The sequence below is a fragment of the Notamacropus eugenii genome, chromosome 1 (genome assembly GCF_028372415.1).
Source record: "Notamacropus eugenii isolate mMacEug1 chromosome 1, mMacEug1.pri_v2, whole genome shotgun sequence".
Lineage (NCBI taxonomy): Eukaryota > Metazoa > Chordata > Mammalia > Diprotodontia > Macropodidae > Notamacropus > Notamacropus eugenii.
The window spans coordinates 611602888-611616059 of record NC_092872.1 but is presented as its reverse complement, the minus strand read 5'-3'; the positions used below and the strand labels follow the sequence as shown (position 1 = coordinate 611616059).

General features: G+C 41.2%; 1 protein-coding gene across 3 annotated transcripts in view; it reads right to left on the bottom strand.

Annotated features, from left to right (window-relative positions):
- The window catches only part of PEBP4 (phosphatidylethanolamine binding protein 4), a 270792-nt gene that overhangs the window by 243347 nt on the left and 14273 nt on the right, over positions 1 to 13172 (bottom strand). The gene's annotated exons all lie outside the window — the stretch shown is intronic.

Below are 13172 nucleotides of genomic sequence, written 5' to 3'. Positions count from 1 at the left end.
TGTATGCTGTCTACTATGTACCAGGCACTGTGCTAAGTGTTTTACAAATATCTGATTTGATCCTCACTTTTATTATCCTTATTTTACAGTTGAAGAAATTGAGGTTAAGTGATTTGCCCAAGATCACACAGCTAGGAAGTGCCTGAGGCCGAATTCGAACTCAGATCCTCCTGACTCCAGGGCTCAGTGCTCTATCCACTGTATCACCTAGCTACTTTTTAAAATAATTGATATGTACCTAGTTATGTATATGCCATCTCCTCCACTAGAATGTAAACTCCTTGAGAATTTCTATGGTTGTTTTTGCTTCATTTTGTACCATCTGGTACAGAGGCTAAGTGCTTGGTACATAGGAATCACTTAAAAGATGCATAATGATTGAAATCCTGTTTGAGCCCTTTTTGGGCTGTGAAGAGCCATTTTACCACTCACCATCAGGGACCTAGTGCTTTCACCTTGTAGCAGATACTGGAGTCAATATCCCTTTGTCCTCCATCTCCCATTTGAGTAACTGAGGAGAGTAGAGAGTTGTCCAACAAGAGGGTGGAGGGTTCAAGCTGACAACTGGTCAAGGTTGAAAGGACAAAGAAGAATTGAGCTGGAGAGGAAGGGAGTGATGGCAACCAGGGGGAGAAAAATCAGAAACTTATTCTTCTTGTACCAAAAGATGAGAGAACTTTGAAAATTCATCCCTACTTTCTTTGAGAAACTTTTCTATGGAACTGGAGAATCACCTCTTCTACCAGCCAGGAATATCAGGCTCAGAAAGGACTTAGAGTTGGGGGAGCCCTCATTTTTGGGACAATGAGGGATTCTGATATTTATGTCTCTTGGGGACTCATGGTTGCTTATGCAAGAGTCTCTTTTGTTTTCCACTTTGGATATATCTTCTCACCATAGTAGTCCTCTTTCCATTTCCCATCTCCCTGGCATCTATCTTTCATCCAATTTTGGTTGGCTCTTGTTCCTGGTTCATTGAGTTGGTTGGTGAGGGAACAAAGAAATCTGGAGTGGGAGTCAGCAAGCCTGGACCCTGGTTCTCAACCAACCACATGGAGTTCGAGATCATCAGAGATGATTGTGACTAACTAGTCCAACACCTCAAGTTACAGATAAGGAAACTGAAGTCTGGAAAAGGGAAGGGGATTGGCTTAGATCATACAAATAGTTAGCAGCAAAGCTAATATTAGACTCCAGATTTCCTAGTCAAGTGCTTTTTCTACCAAACCTCACTTTAGCTCTATGACTGAGCACTATCACTTCTCTGTGAGCTTTCAATTTCCACATCCATAAAATGAAGGCAATTTATTAGATGATGTCTAAGGTCCTTCAGAAATTATCTGGTTCTAATTCCAGCCAATAAAGTTAGTTCCATTAGGAAAAGGACTACAGTGTTTTCTCTCCCAAGGTGCTATGAATTTTAACACAGGACTCCTAAAAACCCCAAAAGCCTTCAAGATACAAAAGAATTACACACTAAAAAGGAAATATCATCCATACCCTCTGACCCAGAGATTCCACTACTAGTCATATACCCCATGGAGGTCTTTGATAAAGAGAAAGTCTTCATAAATACATCATTTTTGAGGAAAACAAAATGTGGTACATGAACATAATAGAATATTGTTGTGCTTCTATAAGAAACAAAGAACATGATGAATACAGAGAAACACGGAAAGGCTTATTGAACTGATGCAGAATGAAGTAACAAAGCAAAGAAAAAAGAAAAGCAATGACTACAAGGTAAATGAAACCAACCACCATAAAATAATTGTAAGTCATAGCTACACATTTACAACCCCAAAGAAGAAATATAAAAATATACCTCCTACTCTTGTAGAGGTGGGACATGGTAGTGGTACAGTGCATGTACTTTCAGAAAGGTTGGCTTTTTGGGTTTTGTTTTGTTTTTTTTGATGTTCTGACCATTTTTTGTTAATATTTTGGTCTCTTTTTCTTTTAAAAATATTCATTGTTAAATGGAATGACTAAGAGGGGAAAGGACAAATATAGGGAAAATTGATGTGAAAACAAAATATTTCAATGAAACTTTATTTAAGACCTGAGGAAATACCAGTCAGGACTAGGGGGAGGCAGAGGAGCTTTCCTAGGGAATTTCAAATTAAATTCTGTCTATTCGGAAAGTTAACCCTGTCTCCAGTTTTGCTATTAATTATTGTTTCTCATATTATAGAAGTCTTCAAGCAAAGAGGGTCATTGTCATACAGGTCCCTTGGAAGATGGAGATGTACTCATGTCATTCAGTCAGAATCAGGAGACTGAGTTTCTCTGCTGGCCATTTCATTGTCCACATCTTGCTTCCCTCTCAAAGGGCCAACTTTCAAAGAAATGAAATAGGTCGAAGAACCAGTTGTGGTCAAGTTCTGACACGACTCAGCTTTCCCTCTCCAGTAGGAGAGAAATGATGTTCAACGAGCCCTCTCTACTGGCAGCTCTCTGAAAGGCAGCCACGAGGATGAAAGAAGGTAATTTCTGGACTCTTCCCAGGGCTCCCCATAAAACCATTCCTAGCATTTTTTCACATTAAGCACAAGCTTCAAAATACATAACATGCATAAAGAGCATTCCAACATTGACCCCAAGGTCAATGAGAGCTCCAAAGCTGCTCCGCTAGGGGGTCAGAAGGAGGAGGGCAGAACTTACCTGGAGTGCAGCAGCTGATCACAAGCACCATTTGGTGGCTTATTTTGACTAAATATTCTTGTTAATGAGGTGTTAAACTCAGCTGTTTCTATGAGCATTTTTTTCACTTTCTTTCCGTAAGTGCCCTCTAAATTGTGGTGCCATGAGACAAAGCCCCAGTTATGGCTCTGACACTTAAAGTCAAATCTCCTGAGCTCTACCCTAATCAATACTTCTTCCATTATCATTTGGGGTGGGAAGTGGAGGCTGCCTGAGAAACCTAACGGCATTTAGAATGAAATGCAAGGGCCCTACAGAATATATAGAATGTTAAGTTCCTGGAGGGTAGGAACAATTTCTTTCTTCTTGTTTTGGTCTTGGTACCCCCAGAGGCTATATCAGTGCCTGTGGTTCAGTCCTGCCTCACTATCTGTAACTCCATTTGGGGTTTTCTTGACAAAGATATGGAGTGACAAAAGGTATTGGTTTGCCATTCCCTTCTCTAGATCATTTTACAGAAGAGGAAACTGATGCAAACAGGATGAATTGACTTGCCTGAGGTCACACAACTAGTGTCAGAGGCCAGATTTGAACTCCCAAAGATGAATCTTCCTGACCCTAGGCCTGGCACTCTATCCACTGCACCAACTAGCTGTCCCCATATCAGTGCCTAGCATATAGGAAGTGCTTGTAGTTAGATGCTAAATAAATACTTCTTGGTGGTATTGGTCACAGAATCTGAAAGTTTGGAGAGATCTCAACTTCTGAGATCTTTATAAAAATTCCCTTTACAACAAACTTGACAAGAAGGCATCCACATCTTTCATGAAAATCTCTAGTGTGTTGGATAAAGATGATGATGCAAGTGATGCCACCACCTTCTCTCCTCTCACTCTCTTAACTTCCTATAGTCTGACTTTTGATCTCATCCTTCAGTTTAAACTGTTCCTTCCAGAGTTACTCATGAGCTCTTCTTTGCCACATCTAATAACCTTCTCTTGACTTCTCTTCATCCTTCAACACTGTTGATCACTGTCTTCTTGACTCTCTAGGTTTTCTTGCATTGATCTTTCCTGGTCCTCCTTCTACCTGTCTGACAGCTTCTTTTCTCTTTTGCTGGATCTTCATTCTTTAGGTATGGGTTTCTCACAAGGCTCTGTCTTAGGTCCTCTTCTCTTTTCCCTCTCTATAATGTTTGGTGATCTCATCAGTTCCCATTGATTGAATCAATGCTGATGACCCTCAGATCTACTTATCTATCCCTAACCTCCAGTCTAGCATCTCCAGCTGACATCTCAAACTGGATGTCCTGTAGATGTCTCAAATTCGACGTGTCTGAAATGTCCACTTAGGCCACCCCTCTTCCTAACTTCCCCATTACTGTGAAGGATACCACCATTGTCCCAGGTACTCAAGCTTGAAACGTAGGTGTCACTCTTTCTCACCCCCATATCCAATCTGTTGCCATGGTCTGTTAATTCTATGGTTTCAACATCTCTGAAAAACATCCCTTTTTTCCTTTGACACTGCCATGACCCTGGTGCAGGCCATCATCACCTCACATCTGGACTCCCTGCCACAAGTCTTTCCTCGCTGCAGTCCATCTTCAATTTAGTTGTTAAAGGTGCAGGTCTGGTCATGTCAACCCTGTCCTCAAAAACCTCTAGTGGGTGCCTATCTCCAGGGCCAAATATAAAATCCTCTGCTGGCATTCAATGCCCTTCATAGCCTGGGCCCCCACCCACAAGCATACCTTTCTAACCATCTTATACCTTATGGCCTCACTCCCACTCCATATACTCTGCAACCCAGTGACCCTGGCCTCCTTTGGCTGTTTCTCAGATATGCAGCTTTCTCCCCACTGGATATTTCCCCTGGCTGTCTCACAGTCCTGGAATGCTCTCCCTCTTCTTCTCTACCTCCTGGTTTCCCTGGCTTCCTTTGAGTCCCAACTAAACACCCACCTCCTACAGGGAGGCCTTTTCTGATCTCTCTGAAGTCTTGTGCCTTTCCCTTGTGGATTATCTCCAGTTTATCCTGTGCATAGCTTGATTGGACATAGTTTTTTGTACTTTGTCTCCTCCATTAGACCGTGAGCTCCTTGAGCACAGGGACTTCTTTGTGGGCTGGACACTTAACACAGTGTTTGGCACTTAATAAATGTTCATTAACCAATTGTTGAGAGTGGTGTTAACAATAATGGTGGTGGTGATGGTAAAAGCAGGTGTTGTGATGATAACGATAACGTGGGAGGTAGCTTGACACAGTGGAACAATCTTTGGGCTACAATCCAGGTAAATATGCCTTCTAGTTCCAGATGACTTCATAGTTGACCTTGGGAAAGGCACTTAACTTCTCTCTATCTGCCGTTCCTCACTCTCACCCCACAACAGAACATAAGCTACTTGAGGGCAAGAAGTCTTTCATTGTCCCTCCTACTCCCAGTGCCTAGCATAGTGTCTGACACATAGTAGTCACTTAAACACTTGTTGACTGATTGATCTCTCCTTTAGTCTCATCATCAGTGTAATATCAACCTTACCTGCACCAATGGATCTCAGTTAGGACAAATGAGAGAATGGATAAGAAAGTACTCAGAAAACTCCAAGTGTAAAGGATTACTCCAAGGAAACACTTTGCATTCTTAAGAAGTTGGTGATAGAAGCAGGAGTGGGTGGCCTGTCTGTCTACATTAGAACTTTGGCAGCTACACTTAACCAAGAGGGGGCAAATACCAGCAGTGGGGCTGCAGTCGTAACAACAGTGTTGCCAGCTGGCTTCAGCAAATATGGGCAAGATTTTCTTGCCACAAGTATTCTCATGTACTGTGATGTAGTGGAAAGTCCAATGGAAGAGGAGTCAGGAATCATAGATCATCTGATTTGGAAGGGACCCGAGCAGCCATCAGCCATTGAATCTCCTCTAGACTCCCCAAAGAATTTCCCTCTGACATGCTTAATAAGTGGTCACATATGCAGCCTCTGCTTGAAGACCTCCAGTCAAGACCTATTGCTTCCTGAGGCCTCGGCTGTATCACTTTTAGGCTCTAATTGGTTATTTTTTCTTGCCCTCAAGCATGTTTGATTCTTTGCTACTTCCACCCAGTGCTCCTAATTCCACTCTCTGTGGTAGATTAATAGAGAAAGCTGAATCTCTCTTCCACATACCAGTCCTTTTTATTTCACTTCATCTCCCCAGTCTTCTTTCTCCAGGCTAAGTTTCTCCAGTTTGTTCGACTGGACACCATGTGGCAGGTCCTTGATCCAAGGCCCTTAATAGTTTGGGCTGCCTTCATCTGGACATTCTCTAGTTTTTTAGTGTGGTGCCAGGAACTAAACACAGTTCTCTAGTTAGATTTTGATTGGGTTCACACAATAGGTCAATGGAAGGGCCAGAAGCAGTTTCCAATAAGAGTCAACAGTATGATATGCCATCTAAAAAACTTAATATTGATCTCTTTGTGCCTCTCCTAATGGAGCTTAAGATCATATTATTTTCTTCAGATGTTGTATCACACTATTGACTCATATTGGACCATGAGTTTGGCTCTATTGTTGTGTGATCTTGGCAAGGGGAAGAGGGAAGGGAATAAGCATTCATGGACTGCCCAGGCGCTATGCTGAGCCCTTTACAAATATAATCTCATTTGATCTTCATAACAACCCTGGGAGGTAGGTGCTAAGAAAGTCACTTAGTCATCTGTGAAATGGGGATATTATACTACCTGGGAGGGGGGGATTGTCAGGAGGATCAACTAAGATAGCAAGTATGAAAGTAGGATCAAGGGGTCATACATTTAGAGCTGGAAGAGGCCTTTGAAATCATGTGGTTCAGTCCCTCCATTTGACAGATGAGGAAACTGACGCAAAGGGAGGTTAAGTATCCTGAAAGCTTAAAAAGCAGTATTTAAACCCAGTGAGTCTAAACCCAGCTGTCCTTCTCCACACAACGTTATCTCTCAAATTCTTTGAAGATTATTAAAAAAATTTCAAATGTAAGGTACAAAGTATTTCATATAAGTGCATTTACAACCAGTCAGGTTTTCATTAAATTGATGCTTCCCTTCCCTACCCCTACCCCTACCCCCACCTAGATTCTCCTTCAGTTATGATCTGGTGACCCCCTATGCTTTAGTGGGTGTCCTATAGCATGACCCATGGAGAAAGAATTCTGCTATTTCAAACCTAAAAGTTAACCCAAAATGACTGAAATGGCCAAATGACCCTGCAGAGCCTCCAGCACTTTTCCAAAACTACTTCTCTATACCATCATCTTTTTTTCTCTACAGAGAGAGGGCCAAGAGTCATTTCAACATTCCCGCCAAATATTCACTCCTCTGTGTCTCATTACAAATGTAGCTCAGTCTTTGAAAAGCCTAAAAAGTCTTTTCTGACATTCCCAGTAGATCTACTGTTACCAGATTCCAAACATGAGAATAACCCCACACAGAAATTTGGCTAAATAATTCTTTTTTTTTCTAAGTCAGGATGTTAACTCATTGAACTTGCCTTTCATGTCTGATGCTCCATCCGTTAAACATCCTACACAATTTTTCAAAGAAACATTATTTGATCCGAAAAACATCTGCAGAAATGGTCAGGGACATATTTTCCTAGCATAAGAACTTAATGCTTAACATAGTCATTCAACAATTTATTTGTTTGTTCATCTATTGTCCATTCATTGATTAATATTCATCACATATCAGATACTCTCACATGGACCATGCCCACATCTCTACTAAGTTCAATCTGAGTTCTTTATTGTAAGCTCTTTCAGGGAAAGCTATGGTCCTTTTCAGCTTTAAATAAATCTGTGATCTTACGAACGTTGTCTAACCAGTGTCTGGCAAGCTACAGGCTCTTCATAAACGTCTGTCAGTGATGACAATTGTGTTGAAAGATCCACACTAAAAAGCTTAAACCATTCATTCATTTGTTCATTCATTCAGAACTTACTGGGCACAGGTCAAACACACTGCCAAGACCTTCAACAATAGAGTTTACTGCTGTTTTGGAAATGAGTTGTATGAACACGTTTTCTACCAGCCCTTGGTAGTAAGATAATGAAGGCCAGAAAAGCATAGTGGTTTAATTCGGAATCAGGAAACCAGTATTCCACTAAACACCTCTGGAGGTAATTCAGTGCAAACTCTAAAGCAAATCACTTCTCTCTGGACCTCAACTTTCTCATCTATAGAATGGGGATATCAGATAACTTGGCTACTAAGATTCTTTCCAGCTCTAACATTTGATTCCTACATCATTACCTGACTCTATTTCCTCATGGAGGTATCAACACTTTGAGCTGGGTGTTTTCCTTCCACTAGTACATGTAAATTAGAGATATGTGGTATAGCATGAAAAGCCCTGTATTGGGAATCAGGCTTCTAGTCCCAACTTTGCCACTAATTTGCTGTGTGATCCTGGGCAAATCATTGACCCACCTTTATAATTAGGTATTACTGTTCCAACCCTGTCTTTATCTACCTCCTAAGGTTGTGGGATCTAATGAAGTAAAATGTTCTGTAAACTGAAAAGCAGAATTGATGCCCCAGAGGATGTCTCATCCTTCCCACTTTAGAATTCCTTTTTGTGTCTGCAGAAAGCAAACCTAGCGCCAAGATAACGGCTGCAGAGCAACCTCCAGGTCAACCAGGAGTCAGAAGGACCTGAATTCAAATTCGGCCTCAGATACTCACTACTCGTGTGACCTGGGTGAGTCACTTAACCCTACCAGTTTCTTCCTCTGCAAAATGAGATGGAGAAGGAAATGGCAAACCACTCCAGTATCTTTGCCCAGAAAACCCCAAATGGAGTCATGAAGAGTTGGACGTGACTGAAACAACTGAACAACAAGCAGAGCAAATTGGAAGAGAGGGCTCCCTGGATGTATTTGGTTGGCAGGTCAATAATACCGACAGCAAGGAGGATGGGTCCTTCACTTTGTGGCCCAATTTCTTGGCCCTTTGTGGTCCTCCTACACTATACTCCAGCTTCCTTGGACCCCTCAGTTTGTGCCTCAGTTGCCTGGTCCCCTCTTGGCTCCTGTTCTAGAAGAATGTAGTTGTCCCTTGATTAGGTGTTCCTACAGAGGGTGGCTCTGAGCAGAATCTTAGCATTGCCTTCCTGCTTCCTTCCTCTAAACTGGCTTCCATGAAGGGTCCATCAATGGATCCCATGGGGTCAATGAACTTGAATATGGAAAAAAAAATCTTTATTTTCACTAATCTTTGGTTTCCTTTGTAATCCTACATATTTCATTTTATGCATTTAAAAGCATCAATCTGAGAAGAGAACCATGGACTTTACAGACCACTGAAGGGGTCTGTACCACAAAAAAGGTTAGAGGAAACCTATACGTGCTTGAGGACTTAGATGTCCTGGAGCAGCTATTGGAAAGAGGCTGCAGGGTCTATAAGAAGGTTTCCTTATGCCCACCCTCTACCCCGCACAGCTGTTGGTGCTCTGTCCCCCTGAAATTGCTTTGTATTTATTTACTTTACATAAACTTGGTATTATACTTGAGTACTTGTTGCTTCAACTCAGTAAAATATGGAGTCCTCAAGGGCATGAATGATTTCCTTTTTCTCTTTCTATCCCCAGTGACTAACACAGTGCCTGGAACATAGTAGGTATTTAATACATGCTTGTTGAATTAAAAAGAATTTTTTAATGGGAAAACCCTTTGCAAACATATCATTGGCTCTGGTCCACCTGCCTCTCTCACCCAGGATCCCTTGGGACAAGGACAGTCGACTACTGTGGTGTCTCTGGGGGAGGGTTGGCTAAGGTCCAGGCTACGAGTCTGGATCATGGAGTAGAGCCAAACAGACTAATTCTGGCCTGGGCTGAGCCCATATCTTGTCTCATTCACACCAAGGTCCAACAGATGGAGCCAAGGAGCCACAGATGGTTCACATTTAAGATAATATTTAAGGAATAATAAAAAGAGTTTGAGACAATGTTGCATCTTGGGTAGAGAGCTGATTTAGGATTCCAGAAGACCTGAGTTCAAGTCCTACCCCTGACACATGCTGGCTGTGTTACCCTGGGCAAGTCACTGAACCTCTCTGTACTCTTTTAGGCAAGTCACTTAGACTACAAAGGACTGAGCTGCTTTAGTAGAAGGAATCCCTCACAGCAAACAATTACCCCAGTAAGCTTGGCACAAAACAAGTTAATGCGTGTTGATTTACTGATTCAAGTCTTTTTGACTCTAGAGCAGAACTCTTTCCATGACACAGTGCTCTGATTCTCCCAAAATAAAGGAGTATGAATTATAGAGTCTCTGAATCTCAAACTAGAGTCCAGCTAGTTCTATCTATACCCAAACAGAACCTCCCCAGTTCAGCCCCTGTACCATATCAGGCAAAGTGTCCTCCTGACTTTCTTTGAAGACCTTTGGTGAGGGGGAGTTCATTTCACTTTTGGAGAACTGTCATCATTAGGAAATGTTTCTTTAAAATAAGACTAACTCTGTCTCTCTCCAATAGAATAAGTCCAGTATCTCTTCTACTTGAGATTTCTTCAAACTCTTGAAGATAGTTAATGTTTCTCTCTCCTTTCTCTATTCTTCTCCAAGTCAAATATCCCCCAGTTCTCATATTCTTATGGCATGGACTCTAGACACTTCACCATTATGGTAGCCTTCCTCTGGACATTCTCTAGTTCATCCATCATCAAGCATTTATCAAGTACTTACTTCCCATCAGGTACCACACTAAGCATTGGGAAGGCAAAGACCAAAGGGAAGTAGTTCCTGTTCTCAAGAAACTTGCGTTCTAATGAACGTATATGCGAATGTAGGCATATATACATACATGTAGGTATATAAAATATGCAAATTGAACAGAAAGTAGTTTGGGGAGAGATCTTATTAGTGCTTTTCCTAAAATGGGATTCACAGACAGAACTAAGCACAGTAGTCTAGATGTGGTCAGACCAGAGTAGCATACAATAGGACTCCCCTAGTCCTAGACATTATGCTTCTCAATGTAATCTAAGATCAATTTTTTGAGCTGTCATGTCAAATCTAGTTTGGGCTCACTGTTCACAAAAAACTCTCCATCTGATCTCCTGGCTATTATTCCTTGCACAGGACATGCCTGGAATGCTCTTGCTCCCCATCTCCCTGTCTTGACTTCCTTCAAATCTCAGTTAAAATCCCACCTTTTGCAAGAAGGCTTTACTGATCTCTCTTAATGCTAGGGCCTTGCTCTGAGACTATCCCCAATTTATCTTTTGTGTTCATAGTTATTTGGGCGTTGTTCCTCCCACCCCTGTTAAGATTGTGAGTTCTTTGAAAACAAGGACTGTCATTTGTCTTTCTTTTTATTCTGAGCACTTGACACATTATTTCTGAACAAAGTAGGTGTTTGATAGGAGGCAGCTAGTACTGGGCCTGGAGTCAGAAATATCAAGTTCAAATCCAGCCTCAGACATTTAATAGCTACATGACTGCAGGCAAGTCACTTAACCCTTATTTGCCTCAGTTCCTTGTCTGCAAAATGGGGACACACTGGAGAAGGAAATGGCAAACTGCTCTAGTATCTCTGCCAAGAAAACCTCATGATCAAAGTCATGGGATCATGAAGAGTCGGATGTGACTGAACAGCAACAAACAGAGGTGCTTAATAAATCCTAGCTGACTTTTAGGTGAAATGTTTCCTAGTCATATGCTTCTGAATTTTATTTTTGTAAATAGTATTTTATTTTTTCCAATTACATGTAAAGACAACTTTCACCATTCATTTTTATAAGATTTTGAGTTCCAAATTTTTCTCCCTCCTTCCCTCCAAAAATATTGCCCCTCCCAAAGACAGCAAGGAATGCTTAACATGAATTGCATTCATGTTAAAAATATGAAATTTATTTTTTGACCCAAATGTAAGTCTTGACATCTATACTTATTCAATGTCATCTCACTAAAGTCAGTCTATTTAGTATTTACTAAATAGTAACTGTTTCTTTTTTACCCAGGAACTCTGAGGATCTTTCCCTCCCAGTTTGATTTTTTTTTTTTTTTATTAAAGGGGGCATCCCTTGAGTAACTATTTAAAGAAGCCTATTCATTGAATGGGTGTATCTCACTCAAAGTGAGAATGTGATAAGACCTTAGCCTAAAAAGGTGGGGGGGTCTCCCATTGCATCCTGGGCCATCTCTAGTCATCCTGATGAAAATCAGGCCACTGGACCCAGATGACTCTGGAGAAGAAAGTGAAGTGGGTGACCTTGCACAGCGCTCCCTCACTCAAATCAAAGTCAACTGCAAGTCATGTCATCATCATGGTCCTCTTCCAGAACACAGGACAAACACAACTAGAGTCAGCCTAATGCCTCAGTCTGTTGAGATGTTTTTGGATCCTAGCTCATCATCTACCGTGTTAGCTATTTCTTCTAGCATATATTATTTCCACTTTTGATAAGTATTCTTTTAGCCGAGTTATTGACAAAAATATTAAACATTATAGGAGTGCTCTTTCCACATTAAAACAGATGAACAACACAACATAGTGAAAATAGTACTAGGCTGAGAGTCAGGAGACTCAACAACTTCTTCTATATCTACCACTAGCTGTGTGACCTTGGACAAGGCATTAACTTCTCTGAGTCTCAGTTTCTGAGAGTGTGCAATGGGGCTAATAATCCTTTTTCAGCCTATACTAAAATAATATGATGATGATGGTGATGATGATAATGATAAATTGAATCAAGGCCATGATCTCCTCCTTTAGTAAAATCAGTCATATCCTCTGACATCAACGCTTACTCAAGAATATTATTACTAAATCTGAACCTCATTTTGCCTCTGTTCTTTTTACAGCCCAGAGCCTTTACTATTAGACTGGACCCTACCGTGTTTCCTGTAGAATATCTTTATATAGCAGTTTAGAAAGGACTTTTAAAAATTCACCATCTTGCTTGGTCCTCAGAATAATCCTGTGAAGTAGGAAGGACAAGTGCTATTTATTCCCATTTTACAACTGAGGAAACGGAGACTGGAAAAAGAGTGATGTTCAAATTTCCATGCCTCATAGGATCACAAATATAGCATTAACCAGAACCTTAGCTATCTAATCCCATCTAGGCCAATCCCTTCACATAGGAATAGGAGACTGAGGCTCAGAGAGGTTAACTAGCTTACCCAAAGTAACACGAAACGTCAGGGTCAAAACTCAGATCTGGCTCTCTGACTCCCAGGCTCTTTTGACCCTGCCACAGCTTTGTTGCGAGGCATAAACAAGATAATGGATTCGAAAAATGCTTAATTAACTATGAAGTGTTCTTCAAATATATACATACATATGTATATATTTGTATATCTCTATCTTAGCTATAGCTATGTTTTCGATAGTGTGCGCTTTCTCTCTCCGTATGTTTCCAATCTGTCAGGCTCAAGTGAGATTTGTTGCAATTTTTGTCTAGCCCTTGAAAAGAAGTCCCTAAGGCACCTGCTATGGAGATGATGAGACTCCCTCTAAGCCACAGTCAAGCCAGCTGGTAGCCCACAGACCGTACCATGCCTTT